We start from the raw sequence: 26,519 nt of genomic DNA, 5'->3' as shown, positions 1-26,519 counted from the left end.
GTTTTAGGGTAGGGTTTGGGTTTTGGGGTACAGGGGTGTTTTTAGGTTTCAGGGTAGGGTTTGGGTTTTGGGGTACAGGGGTGTTTTTAGGTTTTAGGGCAGGGTTTGGGTTTTGGGGTACAGGGGTGTTTTTAGGTTTTAGGGCAGGGTTTGGGTTTTGGGGTACAGGGGTGTTTTTAGGTTTTAGGGCAGGGTTTGGGTTTTGGGGTACAGGGGTGTTTTTAGGTTTTAGGGTAGGGTTTGGGTTTTGGGGTACAGGGGTGTTTTTAGGGTAGGGTTTGGGTTTTGGGGTACAGGGTGTTTTTAGGGTAGGGTTTGGGTTTTGGGGTACAGGGGTGTTTTTAGGTTTTAGGGTAGGGTTTGGGTTTTGGGGTACAGGGGTGTTTTTAGGTTTCAGGGTAGGGTTTGGGTTTTGGGGTACAGGGCTGTTTTTAGGTTTTAGGGCAGGGTTTGGGTTTTGGGGTACAGGGGTGTTTTTAGGTTTTAGGGCAGGGTTTGGGTTTTGGGGTACAGGGGTGTTTTTAGGTTTTAGGGTAGGGTTTGGGTTTTGGGGTACAGGGGTGTTTTTAGGTTTTAGGGTAGGGTTTGGGTTTTGGGGTACAGGGGTGTTTTTAGGTTTCAGGGTAGGGTTTGGGTTTTGGGGTACAGGGCTGTTTTTAGGTTTTAGGGCAGGGTTTGGGTTTTGGGGTACAGGGGTGTTTTTAGGTTTTAGGGCAGGGTTTGGGTTTTGGGGTACAGGGGTGTTTTTAGGTTTTAGGGTAGGGTTTGGGTTTTGGGGTACAGGGGTGTTTTTAGGTTTTAGGGTAGGGTTTGGGTTTTGGGGTACAGGGGTGTTTTTAGGTTTTAGGGCAGGGTTTGGGTTTTGGGGTACAGGGGTGTTTTTAGGTTTTAGGGCAGGGTTTGGGTTTAGGGATAATTAAATTATATTTACCATTTTAAAATATATTTAATAAATTAAATTAATTATTTTACATTAATTAAATTTTTTAATTAAATTAATTACATTAAATAAATCAATATTTTTAATTTAATTTAATTTCATTCTAAAAAATATGTACATTAAACTAATTACTTTTTTTTAATTAAATTAAATTAATTACAATTTTTAATAAAATTACATTTATTAAATAGTTATTATTTTATTAAATTAAATTAATGACAATTTTTAAATGTCTTTTAATTAAATTATTTTTAAAAAATTAATTACAATAAACGAAATAACATTTTTAAAAAAAGGTATACTTACCTATACTTACGATGTAATGCCATGCGTTGTAATAGCATCTGCGATGTAATGCCATGCATTGTATTGACATCCGTTGTAATGGATCCCGCGTTGTAAAATCTGCGTTGTAACGGAATGCGTTGTAACACAACGCGTTGTACTGACACCAATCCAACTATAACTGGTGTCAAACCTATGGTTTTTTCAGTGAATTTACTAGGTTTTTTAAATGCTAATTCCTAACTATAACTGGTGTGAAACCGATGGTTTTTTCAGTGAATTTCATAGGTTTTGTAAATGCTAATTCCTAACTATATATAGGACCTCAAACCTATGTTTTTTTCAGTGAATTTCAAAGGTTTTTTAATAGCAAATTTCTATAGCTATGAAATATAATATTTTTTATAATGAATCCTATATTGTATATTTATGTAATACTACTTTTTTATGTATATTGTTCATGTTTTTTTTATTTTTTTTCATTTTTTTTTTGCCCTGGAGCGCTCCCGGTGCGCGTACCGGTGAGCGCGCCGGTAAGCGCAGTCTTGCGGCGCGCCCCGGTGCGCGTACCGGTGAGCGTCCCGTTAGCGCTATTGCCGCGAACGAAAACATCATTGTGACGTATCGCGTAGCCGCGTCCGCGTGATACGCAAGGCGTAAGCGCACCAGGTAGCCCCCACGCGCATACGATCGTGCTACGTAAGCGCCCCCAGGCGCGCCCCAGGGCGCGTAGCGTAATCGCGTCAGGTCATGTGACCTGAAAATAACACTTTTCATTTGTTCAGAACAGTTTTTTTTTCCAAATGATGAAAGCCCCCACCTTTTTTCCTCATTCTCACTTTGTACTTTGACTGAGGAAGAACTGTTTGCAGACCTGCTTGTAGTGAGAAATGGCTAAAGTAGCAGCAGCAGCAGGAGCATCTCAACCACCACCACCACCACCACCACCACAAGGACCACCACAACACCACAGTGGTGGTGAAGAAGAAGAAGAGAAGGAGGAGGAGGAGGAGAGGCAGTTCCTGCCTGAAGATAATACCCCCTATAAACCAAAGGAGCACATTGTGTGGGAGTTTTTTAAAATCCCAAGGGGACTAAAGAAAGTTAATGCTCCAAAAGTCACATGTCTGATCTGTGGCACAGTACTTTCCAGGGGGAACCCTGCAAAAAAGAATTCATTTGGCAACAATACAATGATTCGCCATATGCAACGCAGGCACCCAAACAACTATTCTGCGGCAGAGGTCAGAGAACTGACAAGAAACCCTCCCCAATCTTCGCCCAGCACCTCCAAAAAAAAAAAAACAACCTAATCCATCGAGTCCAGAGACAAGGGAGATGGTCCCAAATATCCAACCCCAGTTTGGAGATTTTAAAATAGTTTGTAAATTTTGCGGGACTACAATTTGCTATGGAGAGCAAAGTATCAAACTGATCAACCGTGCTGGAGACAACCACAACTGCAAAAAGAAACCTTAATTTTTTCCAGATTTTTTTTGCTCCAGTTGAGCCGTTTACAATTCCCTGTCTTTTGTTTGTCCCCATAAAAATTACAAAAAAAATATAAAATTGATCATAAAAGCCAAAAAAAGTAAAAAATGTTCAAAAAACAATAAAAAAATATAAAACAACAAAATGAATAAAAAAAACTTCTTTTAGAACTACCTCCAATTTGTACAAAAACGCTACATTTTTAAAAAAGTCTGTCATTCTTTTTTCTCCAGGGTACGCTCCGCCGTACGCTCCCCGGTGCGCGTACCAAGCGCTCCACCCGCATAAATCGAAAAACAAAAAAATTCAGGAAAGGAGCGGAGCGCAGCGAGGCAAATTTAAGGAAAATTACAGGCAGATCCCTCAATCGACGCCACAGTTATTCTCAATAGAATGTTGTGGATTTCCTGTGGAAAACGATCCTAACTATAACTATCTACTGGTGACCGCCAGTAGATAATATATATATATACATTTGTCTGAAACGCGTCTGTCATCTTTGCCGTAGGCGTTGAATAAATCCTGTTGCCGTACCCGGAGTGCTTAAGTCTTCTTTTTCGAGCTTTGAGGGGACTGCTGAGCTTGTATATATATACATATATATTTATATATATATATATATATACATATACATATATATATATATATATATATATATATATATATATATTCACTGAAAAAAATATAGGTTTCACACCAGTTATAGTTAGCTGGAAATTTTACTGACATAAAACCATTGAAATTCCCACGTTATAGTTAGTTGGACTCACTATAACTTGCGCGCCTGCAATGCACTGCTGATGATTCAGAAAAGGGGGTGGTGATGAACAGAGTGTCTGAATTAAGCAGACCACTCTTACCCAGTCCAAAGATCAGGGCTTGATCCATCACCGTTATTTATCTCACTGCCCCATCCCAGCTCAGAACCTGGCTATATGCAAATCAGTCTGTCCCTGGCCCAGTGCATCATGGGAACAGGGCAGACTAAACTACCAAGCCAATTCTTCACCAGAAAGGAGACAAGCTACCGGGGACCGGTTTCTGGCATTTCAGCCGTCTTCGGCCCGGCTTGCTTGAATCCTGATGGAGCAGTGAGAAAGGGACTCATGTCTGAGTATACCGTGCCACACCTATAGTGGCCAAAAACGATTCAGAAAAGGGGGTGGTGATGAACAGAGTGTCTGAATTAAGCAGACCACTCTTACCCAGTCCAAAGATCAGGGCTTGATCCATCACCGTTATTTATCTCACTGCCCCATCCCAGCTCAGAACCTGGCTATATGCAAATCAGTCTGTCCCTGGCCCAGTGCATCATGGGAACAGGGCAGACTAGACTACCAAGCCAATTCTTCACCAGAAAGGAGACAAGCTACCGGGGACCGGTTTCTGGCATTTCAGCCGTCTTCGGCCCGGCTTGCTTGAATCCTGATGGAGCAGTGAGAAAGGGACTCATGTCTGAGTATACCCTGCCACACCTATAGTGGCCAAAAACGATTCAGAAAAGGGGGTGGTGATGAACAGAGTGTCTGAATTAAGCAGACCACTCTTACCCAGTCCAAAGATCAGGGCTTGATCCATCACCGTTATTTATCTCACTGCCCCATCCCAGCTCAGAACCTGGCTATATGCAAATCAGTCTGTCCCTGGCCCAGTGCATCATGGGAACAGGGCAGACTAAACTACCAAGCCAATTCTTCACCAGAAAGGAGACAAGCTACCGGGGACCGGTTTCTGGCATTTCAGCCGTCTTCGGCCCGGCTTGCTTGAATTCTGATGGAGCAGTGAGAAAGGGACTCATGTCTGAGTATACCCTGCCACACCTATAGTGGCCAAAAACGATTCAGAAAAGGGGGTGGTGATGAACAGAGTGTCTGAATTAAGCAGACCACTCTTACCCAGTCCAAAGATCAGGGCTTGATCCATCACCGTTATTTATCTCACTGCCCCATCCCAGCTCAGAACCTGGCTATATGCAAATCAGTCTGTCCCTGGCCCAGTGCATCATGGGAACAGAGCAGACTAAACTACCAAGCCAATTCTTCACCAGAAAGAAGACAAGCTACCGGGGACCGGTTTCTGGCATTTCAGCCGTCTTCGGCCCGGCTTGCTTGAATCCTGATGGAGCAGTGAGAAAGGGACTCATGTCTGAGTATACCCTGCCACACATATAGTGGCCAAAAACGATTCAGAAAAGGGGGTGGTGATGAACAGAGTGTCTGAATTAAGCAGACCACTCTTACCCAGTCCAAAGATCAGGGCTTGATCCATCACCGTTATTTATCTCACTGCCCCATCCCAGCTCAGAACCTGGCTATATGCAAATCAGTCTGTCCCTGGCCCAGTGCATCATGGGAACAGGGCAGACTAGACTACCAAGCCAATTCTTCACCAGAAAGGAGACAAGCTACCGGGGACCGGTTTCTGGCATTTCAGCCGTCTTCGGCCCGGCTTGCTTGAATCCTGATGGAGCAGTGAGAAAGGGACTCATGTCTGAGTATACCCTGCCACACCTATAGTGGCCAAAAACGATTCAGAAAAGGGGGTGGTGATGAACAGAGTGTCTGAATTAAGCAGACCACTCTTACCCAGTCCAAAGATCAGGGCTTGATCCATCACCGTTATTTATCTCACTGCCCCATCCCAGCTCAGAACCTGGCTATATGCAAATCAGTCTGTCCCTGGCCCAGTGCATCATGGGAACAGGGCAGACTAAACTACCAAGCCAATTCTTCACCAGAAAGGAGACAAGCTACCGCTGATGACGTCACATATTACATCACTCATGACATGGTCAGTGACATCACTCATGACATCACTGATGACACCTTCCAATGAATTTGTGTCTTTCTGAAAAATAAATATGTTTTATATATGTATTTGTAAAGGTCGATGGACGAATAAATGTTTAAATAAGTGTGTAAATGGATGTTTATTTTTAATAAAATATTGATTGGTTAACTGGCTTATAAAGTGTATCTTAGTGAATACATATATTAGCGAGTAATTTTTAAATATTTTAAATATATGTATCAGTGTTTCACTTTGTGTATAAGTGGCTGCATGGGTTGGTGACTGACTCACTGTTTGTATGTGTTTTTAAGACAGCGTATGTGCAGGACTGTATGGGTGGATGAGTGTGAATATGTGTGTGTTAGTGAGTGAATGCCTGCCTCACTAGTGTTTATATGAGTAACTACATATGTTTTAATCTAGTATATGTGAGTATTGATGTATATAAGTGAGTATATGTGAGAGTGAGAGATTGAAAGAGTTCCTGTTTAAATAAGTATGTGTTTCTATAAGTGATTGTTTAAGAGAGTAAGTATATGTAAGTTTCCTTAGAAGTAATGTACTAGCGTGTGTATAGCTGTATATGCAAATAAATGGATGTTCAATAGTTTATTTGCATGTGTGAGTATGTGTGTGAGTAACTTTTGGATGACTGTCGGTGTGTAACAGGATGTATATGTGTATCACTACATATGATGAGTGAGTATATGTATGAGTGACTATATAGAACTGTTGCTGAATGAGAGGATGTGTATATAGATGGTGGAATTACTGAATTTGTTGTAACTGGTATGGGTATCTCAATTTTTTTGAAAATGTTAGTTTCTATTTTTGAATATGTGTTTCAAGGGTTACATTACACCCAAAGGAGGTCTGTCAGTCTGTCACAAGGATGATGTCATCAGTGATGTCATGAGTGATGTCACTGACCATGTCATGAGTGATGTAATATGTGACGTCATCAGCAGTACATTGCAGGTGCGCAAGTCATAGTGAGTCCAACTAACTATAACGTGGGAATTTCAATGGTTTTATGTCAGTAAAATTTCCAGCTAACCATACCTGGTGTGAAACCTATGTTTTTTTAAGTGAATTTAATAGGTTTTTTAAATGCTAATTCCTAACTATAACTGGTGTGACACCTATGGTTTTTTCAGTGAATTTCATATTTTTTAAAATGCTAATTCCTAACTATATATAATGCCCCAAACCTATGTTTTTTTCAGTAAAGTTCAAAATTTTGTTAATAGCAAATGTCTATAGCTATGAAATGTAATATTTTTGAAAATGAATGAATCCTATATTATATTTGTATTTAAAACAATTTTTTTAATGTATATATATATTTTTTTGTGCCCTGGGGCGCGCCCCGGTGAGCGCCCCGGAAAGCGTAGTCTTTTGAAGCGCCCCAGGGCGCGCTCCGGAGAGCATCCCGTTAGCGCTATTGCCGCAAACGAAAACAACATCGTGACGTATCACATAGCCGGGTCCACGTGATACGCACAGCATAAGCGCACCCGGAAGCACTCGAGTGAATACAATCGCGCAACGTAAACATCCGACGCGCTTACGCGACCCGACCTGGGGCGCGCCTACGGGAGCGCCCGGGGGCGCATTGCGTAAGCGCGTCGGGTCATGTGACCTGAAAATAACACTTTTAATTGGTGCAGAACAGTTTTGGTTTCATAATGATGAAATCCCTAGTCTTGTGACCTTAAAATAACACTTCTCATTGGTTCAGGACATTTTTTTTTCCAAATGATGAAAGACCCCACCTTTTTACCTTATTCTGACTTTGTCCTTTGACTGAAGAAGACCTGTTTTGATATCTTTTAGGTATGTTTTGTACTTTGAAATGGCTACAGTTGCAGCATCAGCTGGAGCATCTTCACCACCACCACCACCACCAAGAGGACCACCACAATATCACATTGGTGGTCAAGAAGAAGAGGAGGAGGAGGAAGAGGAGGAGGGGACGAGGAAGAGGTGGCTGGAAGAACACAATACCCCATACCAACCCAAGCCACACATTGTATGGGAGTTTTTTTCCATCCCAGAGGGAAAAAAGAAAGTGAATGTGGCAAAGGTGACTTGCCTTATCTGTGACATGGAACTCTCCAAGGGTAACCCAAATAAAAAATATTCATTTGGGAACAATACCATGATAAGGCACATGCAGCGCAAGCACCCTAACAACTATGCTGCCCCAGAAATGAGAGAACTGGCCAGCAACCCTCCCCAATCTACACCCAGCACCTCCAAACGAAAACAACCCACTGCATCGGGACCAGAGACAAGGGAGACAATCCCTTGCATTCAACCACGATTTGGAGAATTTAGGGTCACCTGTATTTTTGTGGTAAGACCATGTCCTATGGTGAGCAGAGCCTAAAGCTCATCCTCCTTGCTGGTGACAACCACAATTGCCCCAAAAAACCCTAATTTTTTCCTGATTTTTTTTTGCTCCTGTTGAGCCATTTTCAATTCCCTGTTTTTTGTTTCTCCCCATAAAAATAACCAAAACAAATACAAAATAGTTCATAAAAGCCAAAAAAAGTACAAAATGTTCAAAAAACATTAAAAAAAATATAAAACTAAAAGAAGAAAAAAAACAGTTCTTTTTAGAACTACCTCCAATTTCTAAAAAAAGGCTACATTTTTTAAAACTCTATCATTCATTTTTCCCCATGGCACGCTCCCCGGTCCGCTCCCCGGTGCGCGTACCGGGCGCTCCCCCCGCGCAAATAAAAAAAAATGTTTTCAACCGTGGGGCCCTTTTATAGCCCCCACATCAAACCTAGGGGGTCGGGGGGTCTACTCTGCCCCCTTATAGTCAATTCCTCCTTTGTTTTTGCCACCTCTTGTGTCTCGATCCTACCGAGACACAAGATGGCGGCTGCTCCGGACTGTTTAGAATGTTTACAGACACCCGAGAGCTAATCAGATTTCCGCGCGCAAGTCGCGTAGCGCACCCAGAGCGCTCCCCGGTGCACGCACCGGGGCGCTGCCATAGATATATATATTTTTTTGAACCTAAATTACTCAAAAACCACTGGAGCACATATCTTGAGACATAGCAAAGGCACATCGGGCTACCAGTCCCTACAATTTTGACAAGTTTGGTGGAAATCCATTCAGCTGTTCGGGCTAAAAGTGAGGTCGACCGCCCTATTGAAATTAACATGGGGAAAACACGTTTTGGGACCCCCCTTTTATCTCAACCCCCGCTTGACAAATCTCCCCCAAACTTTCTAAGAAGGACCAGGGCTCCGCGAGGCAAATTTGAGGAAATTTTCACGCAGATTCGTCATCCGGCGCTAAAGTTATTCACAATAGAATTTTGAGATTTTGCATTGAAAACAAATCCTAACTATAACTACCTACTGGCGACCGCCAGTAGGTAATATATATATATATATATATATATATATGTATATATATATATATATATATATATATATATATATATATATATATATATATATATATATATATATATATATATATATATTCCACAAAGTTTGCCCATGCAATAAGCTCGCTCACCAAACAGGTAGGTTGCATTCCACAACTTTTATTTTCAAATGAAAGGCGGATTTACAGTCCATGTCACCCCTTCCGTATTTTGCCTGACGCGTTTCGAAGATCACTATCTTCTTTCTCAAAGGCACTCCGAAGTTGCAAAGTTATTCCTGCCACAAGCCCGCTTCCGTTGATTTTTTTGGTGTTTGGCTCCTGCGTGACTTTCACTTTATAAACATTTGCTTCAGGTGTGTTTAAGCAGGGTATCACGGTACTTGTAGTTTCTAGGCACTTACTTCCCTCCAGTGGGTTCCTTGCAACCTCGTGTCGTTTTTCCAAGAAAGGAGCAGTTCTCCATTGAACAAGGAATGCAATTCCCCTTCCATTACCTTTTAATTCTCTGTTTGCCCATATTGATCTGGCATGCTTCCAAACCTAGGGTTCCTTAATTTCCTGGGCGGTGCGTTAGCTTCACGGCTGGACTGGCCGTGTAAAGTATTCCACAAAGTTTGCCCATGCAATAAGCTCGCACACCAAACAGGTAGGTTGCATTCCACAACTTTTATTTTCAAATGAAAGGCGGATTTACAGTCCAATGGACCCCTTCCGCATTTTGCCTGGCGCGTTTCGAAGATCACTATCTTCTTTCTCAAAGGCACTCCGAAGTTGCAAAGTTATTCCTGCCACAAGCCCGCTTCCGTTGATTTTTTGGGTGTTTGGCTCCTGCGTGACTTTCACTTTATAAACATTTGCTTCAGGTGTGTTTAAGCAGGGTATCACGGTACTTGTAGTTTCTAGGCACTTACTTCCCTCCAGTGGGTTCCTTGCAACCTCGTGTCGTTTTTCCAAGAAAGGAGCAGTTCTCCATTGAACAAGGAATGCAATTCCCCTTCCATTACCTTTTAATTCTCTGTTCGCCCATATCGATCTGGCATGCTTCCAAACCTAGGGTTCCTTAATTTCCTGGGCGGTGCGTTAGCTTCACGGCTGGACTGGCCGTGTAAAGTATTCCACAAAGTTTGCCCATGCAATAAGCTCGCACACCAAACAGGTAGGTTGCATTCCACAACTTTTATTTTCAAATGAAAGGCGGATTTACAGTCCATGTCACCCCTTCCGCATTTTGCCTGACGCGTTTCGAAGATCACTATCTTCTTTCTCAAAGGCACTCCAAAGTTGCAAAGTTATTCCTGCCACAAGCCCGCTTCCGTTGATTTTTTTGGTGTTTGGCTCCTGCGTGACTTTCACTTTATAAACATTTGCTTCAGGTGTGTTTAAGCAGGGTATCACGGTACTTGTAGTTTCTAGGCACTTACTTCCCTCCAGTGGGTTCCTTGCAACCTCGTGTCGTTTTTCCAAGAAAGGAGCAGTTCTCCATTGAACAAGGAATGCAATTCCCCTTCCATTACCTTTTAACTCTCTGTTTGCCCATATCGATCTGGCATGCTTCCAAACCTAGGGTTCCTTAATTTCCAGGGCGGTACGTTAGCTTCACGGCTGGACTGGCCGTGTAAAGTATTCCACAAAGTTTGCCCATGCAATAAGCTCGCTCACCAAACAGGTAGGTTGCATTCCACAACTTTTATTTTCAAATGAAAGGCGGATTTACAGTCCATGTCACCCCTTCCGCATTTTGCCTGACGCGTTTCCAAGATCACTATCTTCTTTCTCAAAGGCACTCCGAAGTTGCAAAGTTATTCCTGCCACAAGCCTGCTTCTGTAGATTTTTTTGGTGTTTGGCTCCTGCGTGACTTTCACTTTATAAACATTTGCTTCAGGTGTGTTTAAGCAGGGTATCACGGTACTTGTAGTTTCTAGGCACTTACTTCCCTCCAGTGGGTTCCTTGCAACCTCGTGTCGTTTTTCCAAGAAAGGAGCAGTTCTCCATTGAACAAGGAATGCAATTCCCCTTCCATTACCTTTTAACTCTCTGTTTGCCCATATCGATCTGGCATGCTTCCAAACCTAGGGTTCCTTAATTTCCAGGGCGGTACGTTAGCTTCACGGCTGGACTGGCCGTGTAAAGTATTCCACAAAGTTTGCCCATGCAATAAGCTCGCACACCAAACAGGTAGGTTGCATTCCACAACTTTTATTTTCAAATGAAAGGCGGATTTACAGTCCATGTCACCCCTACCGCATTTTGCCTGACGCGTTTCGAAGATCACTATCTTCTTTCTCAAAGGCACTCCGAAGTTGCAAAGTTATTCCTGCCACAAGCCCGCTTCCGTTGATTTTTTTGGTGTTTGGCTCCTGCGTGACTTTCACTTTATAAACAAGCGCTCCACCCGCATAAATCGAAAAACAAAAAAATTCAGGAAAGGAGCGGAGCGCAGCGAGGCAAATTTAAGGAAAATTACAGGCAGATCCCTCAATCGACGCCAAAGTTATTCTCAATAGAATGTTGTGGATTTCTTGTGGAAAACGATCCTAACTATAACTATCTACTGGTGACCGCCAGTAGATAATATATATATATATACATTTGTCTGAAACGCGTCTGTCATCTTTGCCGTAGGCGTTGAATAAATCCTGTTGCCGTACCCGGAGTGCTTAAGTCTTCTTTTTCGAGCTTTGAGGGGACTGCTGAGCTTGTATATATATGATGATAAACCAAGAGCAGTACCAATATTGCCACGTTATTTATGCGCTGGATCTCGGGTGATCACTCGAATAACTGAATTAAGCAGTAATTCTCAATGAACCATATTTCTGACTAAATCAGTTTTGTTTAATTTTTGATTTAGATGCATGTATCAATTCAATATGCAATTTTTTGTTTTTTGAGTAAAGAAACATTTAGTTCAACATAATTAATCACAATGAGCACAGATTTAGACAGATAACAATACGTAAAACAATATTTGGACAAAAACTTTCAATCACCATTCATACCACACAAAACATATCATCACTAGATATATTACAGTTATTTACAATCTATACAATGTCACAATTGAAAAATATACAAAGCATTGGAAATAAGCAAGTACACTATGTTGTTATTTTCTGAAATAATAAAGGATTCCTAATGCTGAATAGAAGAGGTCTACGCGTTTCGATAACCCCTGGTTGTGGGGAAATCTCATCAGGACCGTGTGCCTGCAAATGGAGAACGAGATAGAATCAGGTGGGGGGACAAAACCTCACAACGCTCCAGAGGGGAAAGAGAAAACTAATCATACCTCTCAGTGGCTGACTTTGCTTTTGTGGTTGTCACTGTGGGTACAAAATGAGGTGGATTTAAGCCTCTGAAATGAAAGCGCCAAGGGGCAATCCTTCAATCTTAGCAAAAAACATTCACTCGTGTCTACTTACATAGTATTACGCCTACTGCGGCTGTTAATTGAACTGGAGGGAAAATTCGGGTGGAAGCGGGAAGCTGAGGGGTGAGAGGAGATGGTTTTAAAATTTTTTCGGTGGAACTGCGCGATTCCAGTGTTTTGATCGATTTGACATTGAGACTTACTGTTGTTTGCTTAGCGCAGGGGGTCGACGGGTCTCTCAGTCTGTATTGAGCGAATCAATAGCGTGCTCCGGTCTCCTGTAAGTGAAAGGGAGCCGGTGTCAAGTAGCTAGATCGGTTGTGAAGGTCGCCTCACTTGCGATATTTCTCTGACCTATGCAGGTGTTTACCTGTAAGCGTCGTGTCCGCTGTCTAGCTCGGGGGGTCTGCGCTCTTCGATCTCTGTTCATTAGTCCAGTGACTGGCTCCTTTCCAGTCGGTAAGCTTGCTCTCGCGTTTGGTTGTTTTGACTCACTTCCTGGTTGCCCGGGGATTCTGGGGATTGTAGTTTTGTTCGCCCGTTGTCATGGAGACGGGCCGCATTTTAAGATTTAGTATGTGGGGCCGTGGTTCACGGTCTCTCTGGGAAACAGCAGTCTGAATCTCGGTCTTTTTAATTTTCATCAGCATTTTTACAGGCGGTAGAGCTCGGAGAGTTCATTCAGGCCGTTTATTGAAGAGTTGAATTTGACTATCAGCATTGCTTCAGTGTGTGACAATTTTTCTTCCATGTCACCACCTCTGGGATCTTTCTCAATTTTTGCAATTACTGTCCATCTTAATTCATCGACGGTGTGTTTGTGGATACTGGGTATACAGTGAGCATACATCCATAGTGACTAGGAAGTCTTCGTTTTGGTTGAATGGAATGGTTGGAAGTTTATTCATAAAATCAGTCGTGTCTCGAAGAAAGGATTTGACTTCTGTCATAAAAGGTTTCAAGAAAAAATCTACAAACTTAGACACTGGTTCGAATAGTGACTCGCATCCGGAGACAATTGGTCTACCGGGGGGATTTTTTTCATCTTTGTGGATCTTTGGCAAGACATAAAATAACGGTGTTCGTGGGGTGTTACATTTCAAATATTCAAATTCTTTCTTGCCAATTATTCCTTCAGCTAAACCTTTTTCCAGAATTGGGTTGATGAGCCAACTTGATAATGCCAAATGCTATAGGAAAATAAACAAGAATCCTACTACAGAATTACAACAACAACTCAACCCAATTCTGGAAAAAGGTTTAGCTGAAGGAATAATTGGCAAGAAAGAATTTGAATATTTGAAATGTAACACCCCACGAACACCGTTATTTTATGTCTTGCCAAAGATCCACAAAGATGAAAAAAATCCCCCCGGTAGACCAATTGTCTCCGGATGCGAGTCACTATTCGAACCAGTGTCTAAGTTTGTAGATTTTTTCTTGAAACCTTTTATGACAGAAGTCAAATCCTTTCTTCGAGACACGACTGATTTTATGAATAAACTTCCAACCATTCCATTCAACCAAAACGAAGACTTCCTAGTCACTATGGATGTATGCTCACTGTATACCCAGTATCCACAAACACACCGTCGATGAATTAAGATGGACAGTAATTGCAAAAATTGAGAAAGATCCCAGAGGTGGTGACATGGAAGAAAAATTGTCACACACTGAAGCAATGCTGATAGTCAAATTCAACTCTTCAATAAACGGCCTGAATGAACTCTCCGAGCTCTACCGCCTGTAAAAATGCTGATGAAAATTAAAAAGACCGAGATTCAGACTGCTGTTTCCCAGAGAGACCGTGAACCACGGCCCCACATACTAAATCTTAAAATGCGGCCCGTCTCCATGACAACGGGCGAACAAAACTACAATCCCCAGAATCCCCGGGCAACCAGGAAGTGAGTCAAAACAACCGAACGCGAGAGCAAGCTTACCGACTGGAAAGGAGCCGGTCACTGGACTAATGAACAGAGATCGAAGAGCGCAGACCCCCCGAGCTAGACAGCGGACACGACGCTTACAGGTAAACACCTGCATAGGTCAGAGAAATATCGCAAGTGAGGCGACCTTCACAACCGATCTAGCTACTTGACACCGGCTCCCTTTCACTTACAGGAGACCGGAGCACGCTATTGATTCGCTCAATACAGACTGAGAGACCCGTCGACCCCCTGCGCTAAGCAAACAACAGTAAGTCTCAATGTCAAATCGATCAAAACACTGGAATCGCGCAGTTCCACCGAAAAAATTTTAAAACCATCTCCTCTCACCCCTCAGCTTCCCGCTTCCACCCGAATTTTCCCTCCAGTTCAATTAACAGCCGCAGTAGGCGTAATACTATGTAAGTAGACACGAGTGAATGTTTTTTGCTAAGATTGAAGGATTGCCCCTTGGCGCTTTCATTTCAGAGGCTTAAATCCACCTCATTTTGTACCTACAGTGACAACCACAAAAGCAAAGTCAGCCACTGAGAGGTATGATTAGTTTTCTCTTTCCCCTCTGGAGCGTTGTGAGGTTTTGTCCCCCCACCTGATTCTATCTCGTTCTCCATTTGCAGGCACACGGTCCTGATGAGATTTCCCCACAACCAGGGGTTATCGAAACGCGTAGACCTCTTCTATTCAGCATTAGGAATCCTTTATTATTTCAGAAAATAACAACATAGTGTACTTGCTTATTTCCAATGCTTTGTATATTTTTCAATTGTGACATTGTATAGATTGTAAATAACTGTAATATATCTAGTGATGATATGTTTTGTGTGGTATGAATGGTGATTGAAAGTTTTTGTCCAAATATTGTTTTACGTATTGTTATCTGTCTAAATCTGTGCTCATTGTGATTAATTATGTTGAACTAAATGTTTCTTTACTCAAAAAACAAAAAATTGCATATTGAATTGATACATGCATCTAAATCAAAAATTAAACAAAACTGATTTAGTCAGAAATATGGTTCATTGAGAATTACTGCTTAATTCAGTTATTCGAGTGATCACCCGAGATCCAGCGCATAAATAACGTGGCAATATTGGTACTGCTCTTGGTTTATCATTGTTCTGATGAGGCTTGTCCTTATTGCCAGTAAGCCCAGACCCTGTTTTTGGTGTTAAGAGCTTGTATATATATACATATATATTTATATATATATATATATATATATATATATATATACATATACATATATATATATATATATATATATATATATATATTCACTGAAAAAAATATAAGTTTCACACCAGTTATAGTTAGCTGGAAATTTTACTGACATAAAACCATTGAAATTCCCACGTTATAGTTAGTTGGACTCACTATAACTTGCGCGCCTGCAATGCACTGCTGATGATTCAGAAAAGGGGGTGGTGATGAACAGAGTGTCTGAATTAAGCAGACCACTCTTACCCAGTCCAAAGATCAGGGCTTGATCCATCACCGTTATTTATCTCACTGCCCCATCCCAGCTCAGAACCTGGCTATATGCAAATCAGTCTGTCCCTGGCCCAGTGCATCATGGGAACAGAGCAGACTAAACTACCAAGCCAATTCTTCACCAGAAAGGAGACAAGCTACCGGGGACCGGTTTCTGGCATTTCAGCCGTCTTCGGCCCGGCTTGCTTGAATCCTGATGGAGCAGTGAGAAAGGGACTCATGTCTGAGTATACCCTGCCACACCTATAGGGGCCAAAAACGATTCAGAAAAGGGGGTGGTGATGAACAGAGTGTCTGAATTAAGCAGACCACTCTTACCCAGTCCAAAGATCAGGGCTTGATCCATCACCGTTATTTATCTCACTGCCCCATCCCAGCTCAGAACCTGGCTATATGCAAATCAGTCTGTCCCTGGCCCAGTGCATCATGGGAACAGAGCAGACTAAACTACCAAGCCAATTCTTCACCAGAAAGGAGACAAGCTACCGGGGACCGGTTTCTGGCATTTCAGCCGTCTTCGGCCCGGCTTGCTTGAATCCTGATGGAGCAGTGAGAAAGGGACTCATGTCTGAGTATACCCTGCCACACCTATAGTGGCCAAAAACGATTCAGAAAAGGGGGTGGTGATGAACAGAGTGTCTGAATTAAGCAGACCACTCTTACCCAGTCCAAAGATCAGGGCTTGATCCATCACCGTTATTTATCTCACTGCCCCATCCCAGCTCAGAACCTGGCTATATGCAAATCAGTCTGTCCCTGGCCCAGTGCATCATGGGAACAGGGCAGACTAGACTACCAAGCCAATTCTTCACCAGAAAGGAGACAAGCTACCGGGGACCGGTTTCTGGCATTTCAGCCGTCTTCGGCCCGGCTTGCTTGAATCCTGATGGAGCAGTGAGAAAGGGACTCATGTCTGAGTATACCCTGCCACACCTATAGTGGCCAAAAACGATTCAGAAAAGGGGGTGGTGATGAACAGAGTGTCTGAATTAAGCAGACCACTCTTACCCAGTCCAAAGATCAGGGCTTGATCCATCACCGTTATTTATCTCACTGCCCCATCCCAGCTCAGAACCTGGCTATATGCAAATCAGTCTGTCCCTGGCCCAGTGCATCATGGGAACAGGGCAGACTAAACTACCAAGCCAATTCTTCACCAGAAAGGAGACAAGCTACCGCTGATGACGTCACATATTACATCACTCATGACATGGTCAGTGACATCACTCATGACATCACTGATGACACCTTCCAATGAATTTGTGTCGTTCTGAAAAATAAATATGTTTTATATATGTATTTGTAAAGGTCGATGGACGAATAAATGTTTAAATAAGTGTGTAAATGGATGTTTATTTTTAATAAAATATTGATTGGTTAACTGGCTTATAAAGTGTATCTTAGTGAATACATATATTAGCGAGTAATTTTTAAATATTTTAAATATATGTATCAGTGTTTCACTTTGTGTATAAGTGGCTGCATGGGTTGGTGACTGACTCACTGTTTGTATGTGTTTTTAAGACAGCGTATGTGCAGGACTGTATGGGTGGATGAGTGTGAATATGTGTGTGTTAGTGAGTGAATGCCTGCCTCACTAGTGTTTATATGACTAACTACATATGTTTTAATCTAGTATATGTGAGTATTGATGTATATAAGTGAGTATATGTGAGAGTGAGAGATTGAAAGAGTTCCTGTTTAAATAAGTATGTGTTTCTATAAGTGATTGTTTAAGAGAGTAAGTATATGTAAGTTTCCTTAGAACTAATGTACTAGTGTGTGTATAGCTGTATATGCAAATAAATGGATGTTCAATAGTTTATTTGCATGTGTGAGTATGTGTGTGAGTAACTTTTGGATGACTGTCGGTGTGTAACAGGATGTATATGTGTATCACTACATATGATGAGTGAGTATATGTATGAGTGACTATATAGAACTGTTGCTGAATGAGAGGATGTGTATATAGATGGTGGAATTACTGAATTTGTTGTAACTGGTATGGGTATCTCAATTTTTTTGAAAATGTTAGTTTCTATTTTTGAATATGTGTTTCAAGGGTTACATTACACCCAAAGGAGGTCTGTCAGTCTGTCACAAGGATGATGTCATCAGTGATGTCATGAGTGATGTCACTGACCATGTCATGAGTGATGTAATATGTGACGTCATCAGCAGTACATTGCAGGTGCGCAAGTCATAGTGAGTCCAACTAACTATAACGTGGGAATTTCAATGGTTTTATGTCAGTAAAATTTCCAGCTAACCATACCTGGTGTGAAACCTATGTTTTTTTAAGTGAATTTAATAGGTTTTTTAAATGCTAATTCCTAACTATAACTGGTGTGACACCTATGGTTTTTTCAGTGAATTTCATATTTTTTAAAATGCTAATTCCTAACTATATATAATGCCCCAAACCTATGTTTTTTTCAGTAAAGTTCAAAATTTTGTTAATAGCAAATGTCTATAGCTATGAAATGTAATATTTTTGAAAATGAATGAATCCTATATTATATTTGTATTTAAAACAATTTTTTTAATGTATATATATATTTTTTTGTGCCCTGGAGCGCTCCCGGGGCGCGCCCCGGTGAGCGCCCCGGAAAGCGTAGTCTTTTGAAGCGCCCCAGGGCGCGCTCCGGAGAGCATCCCGTTAGCGCTATTGCCGCAAACGAAAACAACATCGTGACGTATCACATAGCCGGGTCCACGTGATACGCACAGCATAAGCGCACCCGGAAGCACTCGAGTGAATACAATCGCGCAACGTAAACATCCGACGCGCTTACGCGACCCGACCTGGGGCGCGCCAACGGGAGCGCCCGGGGGCGCGTTGCGTAAGCGCGTCGGGTCATGTGACCTGAAAATAACACTTTTAATTGGTGCAGAACAGTTTTGGTTTCATAATGATGAAATCCCTAGTCTTGTGACCTTAAAATAACACTTCTCATTGGTTCAGGACATTTTTTTTTCCAAATGATGAAAGACCCCACCTTTTTACCTTATTCTGACTTTGTCCTTTGACTGAAGAAGACCTGTTTTGATATCTTTTAGGTATGTTTTGTACTTTGAAATGGCTACAGTTGCAGCATCAGCTGGAGCATCTTCACCACCACCACCACCACCAAGAGGACCACCACAATATCACATTGGTGGTCAAGAAGAAGAGGAGGAGGAGGAAGAGGAGGAGGGGACGAGGAAGAGGTGGCTGGAAGAACACAATACCCCATACCAACCCAAGCCACACATTGTATGGGAGTTTTTTTCCATCCCAGAGGGAAAAAAGAAAGTGAATGTGGCAAAGGTGACTTGCCTTATCTGTGACATGGAACTCTCCAAGGGTAACCCAAATAAAAAATATTCATTTGGGAACAATACCATGATAAGGCACATGCAGCGCAAGCACCCTAACAACTATGCTGCCCCAGAAATGAGAGAACTGGCCAGCAACCCTCCCCAATCTACACCCAGCACCTCCAAACGAAAACAACCCACTGCATCGGGACCAGAGACAAGGGAGACAATCCCTTGCATTCAACCACGATTTGGAGAATTTAGGGTCACCTGTATTTTTGTGGTAAGACCATCTCCTATGGTGAGCAGAGCCTAAAGCTCATCCTCCTTGCTGGTGACAACCACAATTGCCCCAAAAAACCCTAATTTTTTCCTGATTTTTTTTTGCTCCTGTTGAGCCATTTTCAATTCCCTGTTTTTTGTTTCTCCCCATAAAAATAACCAAAACAAATACAAAATAGTTCATAAAAGCCAAAAAAAGTACAAAATGTTCAAAAAACATTAAAAAAATATCAAACAAAAAGAAGAAAAAAAACAGTTCTTTTTAGAACTACCTCCAATTTCTAAAAAAGGCTACATTTTTTAAAACTCTATCATTCATTTTTCCCCATGGCACGCTCCCCGGTCCGCTCCCCGGTGCGCGTACCGGGCGCTCCCCCCGCGCAAATAAAAAAAAATGTTTTCACCCGTGGGGCCCTTTTATAGCCCCCACATCAAACCTAGGGGGTCGGGGGGTCTACTCTGCCCCCTTATAGTCAATTCCTCCTTTGTTTTTGCCACCTCTTGTGTCTCGATCCTACCGAGACACAAGATGGCGGCTGCTCCGGACTGTTTAGAATGTTTACAGACACCCGAGAGCTAATCAGATTTCCGCGCGCAAGTCGCGTAGCGCGCCCAGAGCGCTCCCCGGTGCACGCACCGGGGCGCTGCCATAGATATATATATTTTTTTGAACCTAAATTACTCAAAAACCACTGGAGCACATATCTTGAGACATAGCAAAGGCACATCGGGCTACCAGTCCCTACAATTTTGACAAGTTTGGTGGAAATCCATTCAGCTGTTCGGGCTAAAAGTGAGGTCGACCGCCCTATTGAAATTAACATGGGGAAAACACGTTTTGGGACCCCCCTTTATCTCAACCCCCGCTTGACAAATCTCCCCCAAACTTTCTAAGAAGGACCAGGGCTCCGCGAGGCAAATTTGAGGAAATTTTCACGCAGATTCGTCATCCGGCGCTAAAGTTATTCACAATAGAATTTTGAGATTTTGCATTGAAAACAAATCCTAACTATAACTACCTACTGGCGACCGCCAGTAGGTAATATATATATATATATATATGTATATATATATATACATATATATATATATATATATATATATATATATATATATATATATATATATATATATATATATATATATATATATATATATATATATATATATATATATATATATATATATATATATATATATATGTATGTATATATATATATATATATATATATATATATATATATATATATTCCACAAAGTTTGCCCATGCAATAAGCTCGCTCACCAAACAGGTAGGTTGCATTCCACAACTTTTATTTTCAAATGAAAGGCGGATTTACAGTCCATGTCACCCCTTCCGTATTTTGCCTGACGCGTTTCGAAGATCACTATCTTCTTTCTCAAAGGCACTCCGAAGTTGCAAAGTTATTCCTGCCACAAGCCCGCTTCCGTTGATTTTTTTGGTGTTTGGCTCCTGCGTGACTTTCACTTTATAAACATTTGCTTCAGGTGTGTTTAAGCAGGGTATCACGGTACTTGTAGTTTCTAGGCACTTACTTCCCTCCAGTGTGTTCCTTGCAACCTCGTGTCGTTTTTCCAAGAAAGGAGCAGTTCTCCATTGAACAAGGAATGCAATTCCCCTTCCATTACCTTTTAATTCTCTGTTTGCCCATATCGATCTGGCATGCTTCCAAACCTAGGGTTCCTTAATTTCCTGGGCGGTGCGTTAGCTTCACGGCTGGACTGGCCGTGTAAAGTATTCCACAAAGTTTGCCCATGCAATAAGCTCGCACACCAAACAGGTAGGTTGCATTCCACAACTTTTATTTTCAAATGAAAGGCGGATTTACAGTCCAATGCACCCCTTCCGCATTTTGCCTGACGCGTTTCGAAGATCACTATCTTCTTTCTCAAAGGCACTCCGAAGTTGCAAAGTTATTCCTGCCACAAGCCCGCTTCCGTTGATTTTTTGGGTGTTTGGCTCCTGCGTGACTTTCACTTTATAAACATTTGCTTCAGGTGTGTTTAAGCAGGGTATCACGGTACTTGTAGTTTCTAGGCACTTACTTCCCTCCAGTGGGTTCCTTGCAACCTCGTGTCGTTTTTCCAAGAAAGGAGCAGTTCTCCATTGAACAAGGAATGCAATTCCCCTTCCATTACCTTTTAATTCTCTGTTCGCCCATATCGATCTGGCATGCTTCCAAACCTAGGGTTCCTTAATTTCCAGGGCGGTGCGTTAGCTTCACGGCTGGACTGGCCGTGTAAAGTATTCCACAAAGTTTGCCCATGCAATAAGCTCGCACACCAAACAGGTAGGTTGCATTCCACAACTTTTATTTTCAAATGAAAGGCGGATTTACAGTCCATGTCACCCCTTCCGCATTTTGCCTGACGCGTTTCGAAGATCACTATCTTCTTTCTCAAAGGCACTCCAAAGTTGCAAAGTTATTCCTGCCACAAGCCCGCTTCCGTTGATTTTTTGGGTGTTTGGCTCCTGCGTGACTTTCACTTTATAAACATTTGCTTCAGGTGTGTTTAAGCAGGGTATCACGGTACTTGTAGTTTCTAGGCACTTACTTCCCTCCAGTGGGTTCCTTGCAACCTCGTGTCGTTTTTCCAAGAAAGGAGCAGTTCTCCATTGAACAAGGAATGCAATTCCCCTTCCATTACCTTTTAACTCTCTGTTTGCCCATATCGATCTGGCATGCTTCCAAACCTAGGGTTCCTTAATTTCCAGGGCGGTACGTTAGCTTCACGGCTGGACTGGCCGTGTAAAGTATTCCACAAAGTTTGCCCATGCAATAAGCTCGCTCACCAAACAGGTAGGTTGCATTCCACAACTTTTATTTTCAAATGAAAGGCGGATTTACAGTCCATGTCACCCCTTCCGCATTTTGCCTGACGCGTTTCGAAGATCACTATCTTCTTTCTCAAAGGCACTCCGAAGTTGCAAAGTTATTCCTGCCACAAGCCTGCTTCCGTAGATTTTTTTGGTGTTTGGCTCCTGCGTGACTTTCACTTTATAAACATTTGCTTCAGGTGTGTTTAAGCAGGGTATCACGGTACTTGTAGTTTCTAGGCACTTACTTCCCTCCAGTGGGTTCCTTGCAACCTCGTGTCGTTTTTCCAAGAAAGGAGCAGTTCTCCATTGAACAAGGAATGCAATTCCCCTTCCATTACCTTTTAATTCTCTGTTTGCCCATATCGATCTGGCATGCTTCCAAACCTAGGGTTCCTTAATTTCCAGGGCGGTGCGTTAGCTTCACGGCTGGACTGGCCGTGTAAAGTATTCCACAAAGTTTGCCCATGCAATAAGCTCGCACACCAAACAGGTAGGTTGCATTCCACAACTTTTATTTTCAAATGAAAGGCGGATTTACAGTCCATGTCACCCCTTCCGCATTTTGCCTGACGCGTTTCGAAGATCACTATCTTCTTTCTCAAAGGCACTCAGAAGTTGCAAAGTTATTCCTGCCACAAGCCCGCTTCCGTTGATTTTTTGGGTGTTTGGCTCCTGCGTGACTTTCACTTTATAAACATTTGCTTCAGGTGTGTTTAAGCAGGGTATCACGGTACTTGTAGTTTCTAGGCACTTACTTCCCTCCAGTGGGTTCCTTGCAACCTCGTGTCGTTTTTCCAAGAAAGGAGCAGTTCTCCATTGAACAAGGAATGCAATTCCCCTTCCATTACCTTTTAATTCTCTGTTTGCTCATATCGATCTGGCATGCTTCCAAACCTAGGGTTCCTTAATTTCCATGGCGGTGCGTTAGCTTCACGGCTGGACTGGCCGTGTAAAGTATTCCACAAAGTTTGCCCATGCAATAAGCTCGCACACCAAACAGGTAGGTTGCATTCCACAACTTTTATTTTCAAATGAAAGGTGGATTTACAGTCCATGTCACCCCTTCCGCATTTTGCCTGACGCGTTTCGAAGATCACTATCTTCTTTCTCAAAGGCACTCCAAAGTTGCAAGGTTATTCCTGCCACAAGCCCGCTTCCGTTGATTTTTTTGGTGTTTGGCTCCTGCGTGACTTTCACTTTATAAACATTTGCTTCAGGTGTGTTTAAGCAGGGTATCACGGTACTTGTAGTTTCTAGGCACTTACTTCCCTCCAGTGGGTTCCTTGCAACCTCGTGTCGTTTTTCCAAGAAAGGAGCAGTTCTCCATTGAACAAGGAATGCAATTCCCCCTCCATTACCTTTTAACTCTCTGTTTTCCATATCGATCTGGCATGCTTCCAAACCTAGGGTTCCTTAATTTCCAGGGCGGTACGTTAGCTTCACGGCTGGACTGGCCGTGTAAAGTATTCCACAAAGTTTGCCCATGCAATAAGCTCGCACACCAAACAGGTAGGTTGCATTCCACAACTTTTATTTTCAAATGAAAGGCGGATTTAAAGTCCATGTCACCCCTTCCGCATTTTGCCTGACGCGTTTCGAAGATCACTATCTTCTTCCTCAAAGGCACTCCGAAGTTGCAAAGTTATTCCTGCCACAAGCCCGCTTCCGTTGATTTTTTTGGTGTTTGGCTCCTGCGTGACTTTCACTTTATAAACATTTGCTTCAGGTGTGTTTAAGCAGGGTATCACGGTACTTGTAGTTTCTAGGCACTTACTTCCCTCCAGTGGGTTCCTTGCAACCTCGTGTCGTTTTTCCAAGAAAGGAGCAGTTCTCCATTGAACAAGGAATGCAATTCCCCTTCCATTACCTTTTAATTCTCTGTTTGCCCATATCGATCTGGCATGCTTCCAAACCTAGGGTTCCTTAATTTCCAGGGCGGTGCGTTAGCTTCACTGCTGGACTGGCCGTGTAAAGTATTCCACAAAGTTTGCCCATGCAATAAGCTCGCACACCAAACAGGTAGGTTGCATTCCACAACTTTTATTTTCAAATGAAAGGCGGATTTACAGTCCATGTCACCCCTTCCGCATTTTGCCTGACGCGTTTCGAAGATCACTATCTTCTTTCTCAAAGGCACTCCGAAGTTGCAAAGTTATTCCTGCCACAAGCCCGCTTCCGTTGATTTTTTTGGTGTTTGGCTCTTGCGTGACTTTCACTTTATAAACAAGCGCTCCACCCGCATAAATCGAAAAACAAAAAAATTCAGGAAAGGAGCGGAGCGCAGCGAGGCAAATTTAAGGAAAATTACAGGCAGATCCCTCAATCGACGCCAAAGTTATTCTCAATAGAATGTTGTGGATTTCCTGTGGAAAACGATCCTAACTATAACTATCTACTGGTGACCGCCAGTAGATAATATATATATATATACATTTGTCTGAAACGCGTCTGTCATCTTTGCCGTAGGCGTTGAATAAATCCTGTTGCCGTACCCGGAGTGCTTAAGTCTTCTTTTTCAAGCTTTGAGGGGACTGCTGAGCTTGTATATATATACATATATATTTATATATATATATATATACATATACATATATATATATATATATATATATATATATATTCACTGAAAAAAATATAAGTTTCACACCAGTTATAGTTAGCTGGAAATTTTACTGACATAAAACCATTGAAATTCCCACGTTATAGTTAGTTGGACTCACTATAACTTGCGCGCCTGCAATGCACTGCTGATGATTCAGAAAAGGGGGTGGTGATGAAAAGAGTGTCTGAATTAAGCAGACCACTCTTACCCAGTCCAAAGATCAGGGCTTGATCCATCACCGTTATTTATCTCACTGCCCCATCCCAGCTCAGAACCTGGCTATATGCAAATCAGTCTGTCCCTGGCCCAGTGCATCATGGGAACAGGGCAGACTAAACTACCAAGCCAATTCTTCACCAGAAAGGAGACAAGCTACGGGGGACCGGTTTCTGGCATTTCAGCCGTCTTCGGCCCGGCTTGCTTGAATCCTGATGGAGCAGTGAGAAAGGGACTCATGTCTGAGTATACCCTGCCACACCTATAGGGGCCAAAAACGATTCAGAAAAGGGGGTGGTGATGAACAGAGTGTCTGAATTAAGCAGACCACTCTTACCCAGTCCAAAGATCAGGGCTTGATCCATCACCGTTATTTATCTCACTGCCCCATCCCAGCTCAGAACCTGGCTATATGCAAATCAGTCTGTCCCTGGCCCAGTGCATCATGGGAACAGAGCAGACTAAACTACCAAGCCAATTCTTCACCAGAAAGGAGACAAGCTACCGGGGACCGGTTTCTGGCATTTCAGCCGTCTTCGGCCCGGCTTGCTTGAATCCTGATGGAGCAGTGAGAAAGGGACTCATGTCTGAGTATACCCTGCCACACCTATAGTGGCCAAAAACGATTCAGAAAAGGGGGTGGTGATGAACAGAGTGTCTGAATTAAGCAGACCACTCTTACCCAGTCCAAAGATCAGGGCTTGATCCATCACCGTTATTTATCTCACTGCCCCATCCCAGCTCAGAACCTGGCTATATGCAAATCAGTCTGTCCCTGGCCCAGTGCATCATGGGAACAGGGCAGACTAGACTACCAAGCCAATTCTTCACCAGAAAGGAGACAAGCTACCGGGGACCGGTTTCTGGCATTTCAGCCGTCTTCGGCCCGGCTTGCTTGAATCCTGATGGAGCAGTGAGAAAGGGACTCATGTCTGAGTATACCCTGCCACACCTATAGTGGCCAAAAACGATTCAGAAAAGGGGGTGGTGATGAACAGAGTGTCTGAATTAAGCAGACCACTCTTACCCAGTCCAAAGATCAGGGCTTGATCCATCACCGTTATTTATCTCACTGCCCCATCCCAGCTCAGAACCTGGCTATATGCAAATCAGTCAGTCCCTGGCCCAGTGCATCATGGGAACAGGGCAGACTAAACTACCAAGCCAATTCTTCACCAGAAAGGAGACAAGCTACCGCTGATGACGTCACATATTACATCACTCATGACATGGTCAGTGACATCACTCATGACATCACTGATGACACCTTCCAATGAATTTGTGTCGTTCTGAAAAATAAATATGTTTTATATATGTATTTGTAAAGGTCGATGGACGAATAAATGTTTAAATAAGTGTGTAAATGGATGTTTATTTTTAATAAAATATTGATTGGTTAACTGGCTTATAAAGTGTATCTTAGTGAATACATATATTAGCGAGTAATTTTTAAATATTTTAAATATATGTATCAGTGTTTCACTTTGTGTATAAGTGGCTGCATGGGTTGGTGACTGACTCACTGTTTGTATGTGTTTTTAAG

This window comes from Lissotriton vulgaris, chromosome 8 (genome assembly GCF_964263255.1).
Source record: "Lissotriton vulgaris chromosome 8, aLisVul1.2, whole genome shotgun sequence".
Taxonomy (NCBI): Eukaryota; Metazoa; Chordata; class Amphibia; order Caudata; family Salamandridae; genus Lissotriton; species Lissotriton vulgaris.
Note: the sequence above shows the minus strand (reverse complement) of the source record.